The 12,535-nt window shown below is 40.6% G+C and overlaps 1 long non-coding RNA gene across 1 annotated transcript; it reads right to left on the reverse strand.

Annotated features, from left to right (window-relative positions):
- Positions 1-5,151: 5,151 nt before the first annotated feature.
- Positions 5,152-12,335, reverse strand: LOC137476970 (uncharacterized). Its single transcript, XR_011000757.1, has 3 exons — positions 12,284-12,335; positions 5,805-5,912; positions 5,152-5,339 (listed from the first exon to the last, which is right to left on the reverse strand). It is a non-coding gene; the product is annotated as an uncharacterized lncRNA (long non-coding RNA).
- Between the last annotated feature and the right edge of the window lie 200 nt (positions 12,336-12,535).

Consider the following 12,535-nt stretch of genomic DNA (forward strand, 5'->3'; position numbering starts at 1 on the left):
CATCTTTGAACAAGTACTAAGTTTAGATCCCTCCCTTCTGCAGATGATAGCATTTTGAGATGGAAGTAGGAAACTCAGAAGAAAGAAGATGGAGGGACCAAATAATAGAAGTTGACCATGTTGTGAAACCACAGTTCCTAATCAAATAAACATCCTTTCTCAGGGATTTGCTGGGCAAACCCCTCTTCTTCTATCCTCTATTTTTAGGAGATACAAAATTCACTTTGAGCAGTGTTTCATGGCTAAAAGTTTATCAATTATTTGAGTCAGCTAACAATTTTACTTTGCATATTTTAAGGGGGGGAAAAATCTACGAGTGATCTCAAGCTTATAAAATTTGAAATAAACAAAAAAAAACCCGACAAAAACAAATTGAAGTTAATTTTCCTGAAGATGCTCCTTAGTATTTACATAATGGGTTTGTATTTCTAAAAAGAAAATTTTGCAGATCATTGAACCACAGCACAGTGACTAAGTGAGTTTGCTACTAAATCATTCAAAACAAGAGTTATTTAGCTTTTAGAAGAAGCAAACATATTGTTGCATAAGACTCTGAAAGGACTATTACAGTTTTTGTGCAGCATTAAAGCAAAACTCCCAAATAATCCCTTAGTACGTAGGTTGGAAAACCACAGCCTGTAATGAAGCTATGAATATTTATCATAGCAGAACTACAGCAAGTGAGAAGCAGCTTTAGCCTAATAGTCTAAAATGCAGCTGGCTGCATAATCTGAATATTACAAAGTCAAGAATTTACCAAAGCTAAATAACAGCAATCTGCTATTCAGCTGAAGCAGCTGCAGCTATGGGAAGAAACAAACCTCCCCACTGTATCAGACCAGAGGTGACCGTGCTCCAGCCTTTGGCCTCCATAAGGGGTCAGCAGCAAGTGGAAAGGGCCAGCGTTCACAATCCTCTACAATCTCACCCAGGTGTTGAGAGGGGACAGCCCTTGCCTATGCCTCTTTGCTGTCCCTGAGGTCATATTTCATGTGTCCCAGAGAAATTCATGGTTCCAGCACAACACTTGAACAGACTGATCCTGTTCTGGTCCATATACCCAAACTGTGTCATTCCTATGCTCACATATTGTAGACAGGAAAGGTGGGCACAGCCCAGATTTAGAGACTGAATTAATGATCTTTTATGCCCTTTTCTTACCAGTTTCCTCATAACTTCTGATAGACATTTCTATACTTTCATTTGACTGATATTTTTGACCTCTGCCAAGCATAGGGGGAGTATTTTCATGGAAATCTGCAATGACTAACTTCAATCTAACTTATGTAGATAGCTGGAGTTATTGTTCTTGTTGTGTATTATTTTGCGCCTAGCAACACTGAATTTCATTTTAATACTCAGCCTCTCCATTTTATCCATCCACAACTATTTATCTGCACCATCAACTTCAGGATGGCAAAACCTAAGTTTTGTGCTAATACAAACTGTCATTTCACTCCCTGCTTTTCTCAGATCATTCATTAATACCTTGATTAGCTCCAGCTCCCTGGTATGACTCACTCGTCTGCATTGTGTTGGAATTCCTTTAACTGCAGTCTTTGCAAAGTGACAACTTTAGTAAACAAGAAATAATCTATAAGATTTTTTTATCTTATCTCACAATGACTTTATGCTTTACCCAAATATAATTATTTGCACCATTTTTTTTTCACTCCAGTAATTTGGTTATACTGTCCGAAAACATCTTAAAAACCTAAGCATGTTTAATCCACCTAAGGCATTATTTTCAGCCCGTGCCTTGACTTCTTCAATGAACTATATATAACTTTCTCTTACACTGAAACTTCAATTTTAGACCTGTTTTTCCAGATTCATTCCCTGTATTGGAATGGGATTTCCCATTTCTCTAGAGTAAACACCAAGACAAATAATTTTTTTAAAATTTTTTGTTTATTATCTGCACTGGGTGTTTAGGAACAATCTACAGTTCAAAAGTCACTAATAAATCTCCAAATGAGTAAAACTGAGAACTATATCCATTTCATATTCATTCCAGAATGAGGAACCCAGTCAACCTATCTACATATTTATAACTTTACTGGGTCAGTTCTTCACTCAAGACAAAAGTACAGACCCTTAAGTGCTCTTTACCTTGAAGTCCTGGTAACAAGTGCTCATTTAAACACATCAGTCTATTAGTTTCTACATCACATTGGTTGGGGCTTTCTTCCTTTCCTTGTATATTTTAGAGTTTTTACTAAAAGACCGGTTCTTTCAAAAAATTTTGGAAGGCCTAACTTGTGTCACTAACTAATTTGTTAGGGTTTGGTTTTTACCTTTCATCTGCTTTGAAGAGTGTTTTGTTGTTTGTATTTTTTTTTCTTCTCTTTTTTACTAATTCATCGGAGCATTGTGAAATACAAAGTACCCATGGGTGACATACAGCTCTGTGCCATGATGCTGTACAGGACTGATCTCAGAGTCAGAGAACCCCAAAGGCTGTTCAGATTTAATCAAGACAGCAGCCACTACTAGTTCCAATTATGTCAGTGAAATGGTATAATGAAGAATTTGAGGGACTATCCTGTGCCACAGAGCCCTTATCTGCTCTTATCTCCTCCCTTCTGAGCTGGGACAGACCTTTCCAGGCAGCTTCAGGTGACAAAAAAGTGAAATGCAGTGTGCAGCCACATATGGCAGCTCAGTCCCTGGCAGAACTCTTTTTTATTTCTTTTTGTACAGAAATCATACCCCTTCTCAGTGAGGACACAATAGAGTTTCTAAATCCATCTATGACAAACAGACATAAATCCTGTAAAGTCATATTCTAATGAATCCTGGTTCAAAAGGTGGCCCTTTTATACCATATTATCACCTGCCTCTCTAAGATGCAAGTCACTAGTTTGTCTTCTGAAGTAAACCTCTATACCACAAGCTGTCCTTCACTGGAAAAAATAGACTTCAGCAACAGTTTTTCAATCTCATTTTCCCAAGGTTGAATTTTCCTAAACAGTAGGCTTTGAAAGTCACCAGAATCTTTTCAAATTCATAAAGTAAAATCTTGTGTCTTCTGTTTGAGGATAACTATATTTAGGGGTAAATTTTTCTGGTTTTCATGAAGATGCACATTTTTGTCCCCTTAAGACACCAAAAATTGTCTTGATCTAAATAATATGACCTTCTTGTTAACATTAATTAATCCTCCTTTACTGAGAAAACATTTTCCCACTGAGTATTTTTCCTTCCCTCTGGCAAAAGAGTCAACCAAAATAAGAGAGAAGAAAAATCCCATCTCTTGCACAAAGATGTGCAAGTGTCAGACACACACAGGGGCACCCCCCAAGAGTCTCTAGGAGAACCAGGAGCAAATGGACACTGGAGATCTGCTTCATTTCTTCTCCAGGTCAGACTGTCTGTTAGCCATTAAGGATTCTGCAAGCCTGACTGCAACGTGTAACACTGAAGTTAAGATCACTCTAGTCAAGAACACAGATAAAATCAATGGCTTATAGCTGCTTACATTTATCCATTGAAGTGGTCAAATTCTTCATGATATGTGATCCATTTGAAAGAATTTTCGTGTGGTTTTCCACTATAATCCATTTAGCCTTTGTCATTGAGAGATCTAGGGGAAAAATGGCAGTTTTGCTGGTAACAAGTTACTACTGCACATCATCCAAACTGCACCGCATGACTGTGTAAGCCTTACTACCTACTGTCCAGTGTGAGTGAAAACATGCCTTCCTCACAGCCCATTTCAGCTCTTCATCAGAGGAAAGCAGTGCACCAGCAGCATGGAGAGCTCAAGCAGAGGGACCCCATCTCACCCAGCTGCCAAAAGAAATATTCACGGAACCACAGCCTCGAGCAGCATTGCCACAAAAGCCTACAGCAATTTAGCTGGGAAGCAGAAAGCTGTTCTACCTAGTAGTAGCAATAATTGGTGAAACAGTTGCTTGATTTCATCTTAGTGCTGAACTGGCCCTGCAAAAGTCCACAGGAGAGCTCCTACCAGGAGGAGGAATGTGAGCCTGGAATGCGGGTAAGGGTGTGGTAATCAGGGGATGGATTGGCGTAACAGCACTCTAAATAGGAGTGGTACCTTATTTTCCAAGATGTGAACTGCCTTTTGCCTTTGGACTTTGATCACAGATTGGCTGATGTGCAGGAATCTGTCAGACCATTATTTCCCTATGTTGATACACTAGGTTCTCAAACAGACCACCCAAATTATTTTGAGCACCCAAATTATCTAGCATTGTCCTTATGCTTTAGCTAAATTTATGACACTAGTGAACTACAAGGTACAGAGACAAAAAAAAAAAAAAAGAAAGAAAATAAAAAAAAAGGACAAAGCAGTGTTTTCAAATTTAGCAAAACTTGTTCTACAATCCTGTTTGTCTCAGCAGTTTCCACACCACAATCCTTGCTGGCAGACAAATGCCTCAATCTCATAGCAAGTTTTGAGTGATTTCTATCTCTCCCAAAAATTATATCAACAGCAAACCAACTTTCCAAATGCTTCTCAAGGACAGGTTTCTGACTCCGGGGCTGTCTTCTCAGGGGACATCTTACTTGACTCACTATATTCTGCCCCTTTCACCATTGCATATGTATCATTATGTGCCAGGCTGGTGCGACAGTCCTTCCTCTGAGGAAGAAAGAAGCTGAACCCTCAGAGCTGGAAGGGACTGGCTCAGCTCTGGCTGTGTGTGGCCAATAACCTTGCACAGGATTTATTATTGTTGTGAGCCTCTTTCACCAGAAATCTCTTACACAAACCCTGACACCAATCCCAGTTTCCCATTCTGAGGTAGAAGGGAGTCCTTTGATTTCATCCTCATGATCTTCATGTTTTTTGGATTTAAATTATTACACAGGGTAAGTTTCTTAGCCCAAAGCTGCTGTTTGTTTCAGTGACCCTGACAACTTCTCTACATTTGCCATCTGTTCCAGAAATTACTTTACCTGGAGACTTTCCTTAGTGCTCTCTTTCCCATTTGCAGGAGCATCACTACTAAACTCATCTGAGATACCTCAGGTAGATGGGGAGCAGTGCACAGCTCCCCACCATTCAACAGGGTAAGAGTCCTGCTGCATCTCACAGAAACAAAGCAATCACAAAGTTCTGAGACCTTCACATACAGGTTTAGTATGGACAGTAGAACCATCACAAACAGGATGGAAAAGGACCTTGAAAAACCCTGTATTTCATTATGTAAAACAGGTAGACCAGCACAACTGCCATTCCTTTGCTCTCCATCCATCTTGTCTTTCCTTCGCCCTCTCATTTTCTCTGTTCACATCATCGTAGCTCTGGAGCTGGCTTCTTTATCCCCTCAAAGCAGCTGGGAATACAGTCTGACTGCAAGATGCTACTACAGGGAATAAAGATGATTGTAATAAATAAGGAAGCAGAAAACTACTGCAGATGAAATAAAATGCAACACATGAGTCATTAAATATTGAACTAAACTCAGGCTCCATAGCCAGACTCAATCTGTTTTTACTGATGGTAAATGATGGGCTTATATAATTTTCAGTATCCTGATGGATGAGATGACATCAGTTGTTTAGGTTGAGCAAGACAGAGTGAAAAGGGTGCATTTTACTATTCTCACTAAAAGGCCAATTCCTCTACCGTGCTGAGGACTTGGGAGGCCTCACTAACTTTCTGGCTGGACTCTCAGTCTCTCCAGTGTTAATAAAAGCTGTGGCATTTTGGAGCAGTTTGGTTTAGGCAGTTTATAAAAGGTCCTCAAATACAAGCTTAAGGATTGATTACCCTTGTCGTTTTTTAATGAAAATTAACAATGTGGGTGGGAATAGATTTTTATAATTACCAGGCCACTGAAATTAAAAAGAGAGAAGATATTCCCCAAAACTATGAGACACCATTTCCCTCCAGCCAGGGGCACCACCACAGAGTGACTGCAGGGAGGCATGCTTTGCTGCAAGGGAGAGAAAATAAGAATTAACTTCTGATCTACAAAAGCACTGGAGCTGCTGGCAATTAAGTTATTAAATAATAAGATGCCGTGCTTTGAACCACTAAAATTAAGGGCTGGGGGAATCTCTCTGCCACACTGCTCCTTTTGCCACTTAGACCCATACTTGGCAGCCACCTGAGGTTAGAGAGCTGTAATTAAATTAATAAAGGAAGGCCTGGCTACTAAAGAGGGAAACAAAGAGTGATTGCAGGTAATTACTGGATGTACTGATGTCACTTAATTTTTTTTTCTGCTCTTGAGGCTAGTAATTTTTTTGCTGCTGCTGTTCTTGATGGGGTCTCCAACTAGAAACCACCTGCCAAGCTACAATTTTTCATCAAAGGTTAAAAAGAGGTTGAGATGACAAAAGAACTGCCATCATCTCTCGAAAATATCGAGAATGTTTTGCTAGATAACTGAAAATGTAAAAAAAAAATTGTTTTGAGTAAAAAAAATTACCTTTCCCAAGAAAATTTAGAAGAAGTGAACAAATTTGTCATCAGTTTCCACTGGAACCCCTTTCCTTAATAAAATTGAGTATTTCTAAAAATGTTTTGCTTTAAGAATTCCTTCCTAGGTGGTAACACAAAGACACTGTGTTAAAGAAAATGTTGATTGAGATGTTTCAACAACAGCTGCTGTTCAAACCACATGTGATATGTCTGGAGTCTTAGCAACTCCTTGGCAACTTCTTCCTGAAACTGGTATTCATTTTTCCAAATACATGAAGACATTATGGTCTGTTGTTAAGTCCAGATTTTAAATCATTGGTGCTTGTGAAAGTTGTCTGGCCTGAGGTTCAATCCTTTGCTCCATGTTTGATTGACTAAGTTAGAAATACATCTTTGGATCTCGGCTTGTGTATTCCATAGCTGGGACATCATATTTTTCACAGCTTCTCTCCCCACCACCCTCAAGCCAGTGATGTAACTTGTAGCTTGTTCAAAGGTTTAACAGGGAATCAGTTTTATAACTCACAGTTCACCATTGAGCTCAAGGCAGTGCTCTGCACCTTTTCATATAAGCTTATCAGGTGGTTTATGCTGAGCACAGCCCCAAGTTGAGTCAGTGCAGGCAAATGTGTTTGTAGATGAGCAAAAAATTCATGTATCTTTGGATGGAGCCCAGCTCCCACCATGGAACTCAGAACTGCTCCAAGCTTAGGACATTTGAAAGATGTGAGACCTTTAGATGCAGGGATTTGTCTCAGCTTATCAGAAAAGAAAGAAAAGCCACCTGCAAGATTTAGATCTATATCCCCATAACAGCCTGTTGAATTTCCCCAAAAGTGTTTTGATCCTGGCTCACTTATCTGGTTTGGTTTCCTTCATATTTAGAGCATACTTATCACAGATTGAACTCCCTGGATTTGCTTTTGAAAGCTGTAGGGTGAATTATAACCCCTCCTAAGTAAAAAAAAATTAAACACTGAGTGAGTCTGTTTCTGATTTTACTAAAACTTTTCGAGAAATTGGGCCTTAAAATGGCAGTGTTCTACATCTAACAAGATGGTTGTCTGTTTGGATGTGGAGCAAAAGGTTAAGGTAACCTGCAAAAAAAAAAAAAAGGAGTTTACTAAATGATTTGAAAAAGGCGGACATCAGCAGTGAGGTCTGTATATGTTAAATCAGAACCCCACACATCCCAGGTGAGTGGGGCAGTCATGGGTGTTGAGGAGAGAGAGAGGCTTGATTCTCAAGGCAACTCAAGTATTTTTTCCTAGTAAAATAGAGAAGGAAGCAGGCCTGATGGCTCATCAGAGAGGAATCCATGTTTCCTGGTTCCCATCCTTCAACACCATGTGATTTCATCACAGTCAGTGGAAGAGCAGAAAACAAAACCAAGCTCAAACGTTTGCCTCAGGGACCATTGCAGTTTTCTGTTGGGATTTCCTTTCCCAGAAGTTGGTGTTTGAAGGAAGACACTCACATTCCACTCTTCTGGTAAAATGGCAGCAGGTCATTTCTATCCCTTAGTGTCTCAGTTCTCACACAGACAGCCACACTGGGAAAAGCAGGAATTGTGGAAGACTGACCTGAAGACTGACCCTGATGAGTCTTTTATCAGACTACTGCCCATTACCAGGTTAGTGTGCCCTCTCCATCCATCTATCCATCCATCCATCCATCCATCTCTCCCTGTGTAGTTGAAGTAACACAGCCCTCTGGAAGGAAACAGGAATGCTCTCATCGCCTCAGCACTTTGAGATTTTGTTAGTGGTAGGGAAATTTCTGCCTTTACAATCCCCCATATAAGCGCAAATTCGGGTTGCAAAGAAGGGTTTGACTCAGCCTTAATTTAGCACAGCAGAGCTCTCTCCAGCAGCCGCACCAGGACTTTTCCTGCCGTGGTTCTGAGAAGGAAATTCTTTGAGGGTATTACACACTCGAGTAAACAAAAGGAACAACTGTAGCAGCTCTGCATGAAAAAGCCCTGAGGCTCAGAGAGAACAAAAGTAAGAGGATCTGTTTTAAGTCCTTACATTTAAGAGAATTGCAAATAACCTGTGACTGCTAATGTCTTGACTGAAAGTAATTTTCTGAGCACACTGAAAGGAGAGATTCTGGACTTTTTGGGAATCCAAACTTACAGTGTTCAGGGAGAGTACAGGAACAGACAAAGTTTAGTACCTCACACACCAGCCCAGATTCACTAGACCTCAATAGGACAACAGCAGCATCTGTACAGTTGCCTAAGGTGTCCAGCTCAAGTTTTGGATAATCTGGTTCAGAGGAGCACCACAGTCCAGTGCAGTTGTGTCTGACAACATATCAGTGGGAGGGCCAAGAGGGACTCTTAGTATCCATTAAACTACTTATTCATTCATCCCAAATTAAATCAGCAAAGAACTGATCTGAACCAGAAGCCAAATTTAGAAACATTTTGAGACATTTCCCCACAGTGCCCTGGGGCTCCGTCCACAAGGCTCAAGCTCATACACATTTCTGTGAGGGTGTTCAGAGGCTGCTTCCTCCCAGCCTGGCTCCTGCTGGGAACTTTACACCAGGGCCACATCTCAGCCTGTGGCCTCTCACAGGCTATAAACTGTCCTGCTTTTTGAAGGTAATGAGGCATTTTGTGGCCGGTTGGAGCACTGATGTGTTTTCAAAACTGTACATTGCACAGATATAAATCTGTGGGTTCAAGTACTACATGAGAAGTAAAACCAAAGCACTTGCCTGGTGCTTCTGTCACCGAGGAGCTGCAGAGCCAGCCCCTGCTTTGACCAGTGAGAGAAAGAAGGCCAGAGAGGTCAGGCTGGCCCAGCAGGATGAACAGGGCCATGGCTGATTCCCAGGTATCACCGTCCTTCCCTTCCAGTCTGCAAATACAGGCAGCTGTGCTCGTGCCTGGAAGCTGACAAAAAGGCTACCAGTAAAGCTCTGTCATTCCTACCCAGGGGAACTGCAGGCGCTTCCAGGGTCACACTCATCTCTGGAGTGGAGCAGATATTTTTGTTGGCTTTGGTAATTCCCATAGTCAGAAGAGAGAGAATTGCCACATAGGGGATTCAGTGCAGGCTGGAAAGTGTATGACTTTGACATATTAATCTTCCACATTTTTCTTATTTTTCTTCTTTTCAGTTTAAAGTCTTGGTGGATTTCCTGAGGAAATTTACTTTAATGGGCCAAAAATGCAGCTTTTGCATTTTAAGTGGCATAGTCTGTAGCTGACACTTTAGAGGTAGAAAAGCATGCAAGCTAAAAGGTATGCAGCTCCTTCATCAGTCCCAACAAGGATGCAGAGTCAAGATGTGACCACTGGTTAGAAATTATGCCCTCAGGTTAACCTAAATGTTTTACTCAATCAGGTACTTGAAGGGAAAGGGGCATTAGAAGCAAGAGGAGTAAAAATGCGTTTAGTGAGGGAGAAGAGATTACAGAAGGTGAGAGAGACCAAAGTTAGCACCTGTGAAATACATAAAGGTTATCAAACAACAACGTGAGAAGGAATGTGTCACAAGACATAAATTCAACCTTTTTTTTTTTTTTTTTTTTTTTGAGTTTCCATTGCATTTCTTCTCCTAAGTATCAGTGCTCTTTGATCCTCCCTAAGCAACACCATGGACTGGATGGAACCACTGTCAAGAGGAGGACCTGCCTTGTCCCCACTCGGGCTGAGCCCATTCCACATGCCACGCACAGAGGCACAACACCAAACTGATCTGCACTTCAGTCGAAATTTTGCAGTCCTTCCCCAGCTGTTATATTTCAGCCTTAGGGCATCACTCTGCGGGTGAATGGCAGCTTTTCACTCTGCTTGCTCTCCTCTGAAGAAGGTATTTGTTTCAGTACTCACTACATCTGGCTTTCTTGTTTGTGCCTTTGGTTTGAGTAATTGCCTTAATCTGAATTTCAAGGCTGACACCCTGCCTGACCCTTTTCTACTCACGTCAGTACTGTTTATGGCATCCAGCCTTCTTACTTTTTGTTTTAATTAAAAACTACAGCAGCTTAATGAGCCACTTCTATATCAAATGTATTTCCAAAAACAATATGCATGCATGTATGTTTACGTACCACAGGATTTAACTTTTGGTTTCCAGTACTCTCTCTCATGCATATACATTAGAAATGGATTTCTAGAAAATAGAAATCTATTTTCCATAGATTCATGGAAATAAATCCATAGGTTTACGGCAAATAACTCAATTAAAATATTTATGTTTTAGTTGAAAGTGTGTCCCCTAAAAGCATTGCAGCAGCTACTGCTTTTCTCACCAGTTCACCACTATTTTTACCTCAGCTGCTACCGCTGAAGCAAACCGTCCTGGCCCTGGGTAGCAGTGATTTGGTATCCAGGTGCACATACACGTGTGCAGATGCAGCAGGTTTAATTGCTGTTTGCTTTGCAATGTAAGCCTCTTTAATTTTCCATTCGTTAAATAAGGAACATGCAGCATTTACGTAATTAATTAGCTCAAATAGTTTAGCTATTGATCTCGTGATCTTTGTGCTTGTTTCAGAGGCCACTTCCCGGCTGCTGCAGCCCCGAGCGCTCCCCTGCAGTGCATCACCGCTTCTCCAGCCAGAGCACATTGACCTCCTTGAACTTTCTCTCACACCTACCCGCCAAGCTAGTTTGCAGCTGAACTCTCTGATCCTCTAATCTCATTACCCCTTCTTCCTTGGCTCCCTCGTCCTGCCCTCTCTGTCTCTTTGCTGATCTCTTGGCTGCCTCCTCCTGCATCCACCCATCCATCCATCCTGTAGTTTCAGCCTTCACCTGACCTACCTACCCACTCCAGCACCATCCCACACTGCTCACATCACTCCTATGCTGTTTAGCAGCCAGCTGTGTACCTGTCCTCTCCCTCAGGTCCTTTGTTCCTGCTACCATCTTAGGACCACAATGTCAACCAAATATTCAATGCAAGAATTATGAAGATCCTTTCATACTTATGTAAGCAAGAGGACAGATGTAATAACAAAACATGAGGTCAAAGTCTGAAAATATCACAGGAAAAAAAAAGTGTTGCTAGATTGGAGACATTGATTAGGACTTGCAAAATGTTTTATCCTGATACGGATTTGTTTATCAAAAAAATAGCAATAGAAGGCAAGCAATCCCCTTCCTGGTTGTGAATATCTGACTTATATTTGAATTGTATATGTATCAACATGTATAACAAGACTTCCAGAACAAATACAAAGCTGACCATTTATACATATCTCAAGTCCTGAGGGAGGTGTGTGTGTGAAATTAGTTACAGGGATGTCGGAAGGAGATGAGGATCACGTGGCATACAGGCACATAAAAACTTCTGTCACTATGTCAGGCTTTCATATCAGATAATGGTTACAAATACTTGCATAAAAACTCTGTCAAAACAAAATTTTGACTTGCTGGTTGCAAACAAAGGATATTTTTAACAGCAGCTGGTTTGAATTTCCTGTATATTTATAAAAATAAAATGTTCCTTTCATGCTTGAAGTAATTATTTTTTCTGTCAGCTGGTTGGATTTTTTTCCTTATGGAATCAAATGAATCACGAATGTTCCCTGGCTGACAACACAAATAGTCTTTATGTTTCATAATGCAATCAGAAATTTTCCTGGGACACATTTGTTGGGTTTTTAGGTTTTTTCACTTTTTTTTTTTCGTAAAAGCATGCATTTGTTACCCTTAAGAAAGCGGTGTCATACAACACAATTTCCACTGTGTAATTGGAGCTCCAGGCTTTACCCTGTTTTTCAGTGAAGCCCAGAATTTCCCCAACCACAGACACAGCACAGAGACACCCACCAGTGCAAGACCACAGTTCATATGTCATAAACCCATCAATGCAAGCAATATATTGTTGATAAGAAGAAAAACCCAGCAAAACCCACCTCATGCATGTTCAACTCCTGAGTTGATTTGCTGTAGGAAGTACCCAGTTGCAGTAAATTAAAAGAGAGACATATGAGTTATCACCATTTAAATTCAGCATGGATCACTTGAAAAATGAATATATCAAATAAAATGCCCTGGGTCCTGAACTGCTGCCTTGTGAAGCCTGAATGTTCTAGTTCTGCATTATACATCCTTGAACTTTCATCATATTTTAATTTCAAGCACAGATGTGTGTAGTCCTAGTGATT

Source organism: Anomalospiza imberbis, chromosome 7 (assembly GCF_031753505.1).
Source record: "Anomalospiza imberbis isolate Cuckoo-Finch-1a 21T00152 chromosome 7, ASM3175350v1, whole genome shotgun sequence".
Taxonomy (NCBI): Eukaryota; Metazoa; Chordata; class Aves; order Passeriformes; family Viduidae; genus Anomalospiza; species Anomalospiza imberbis.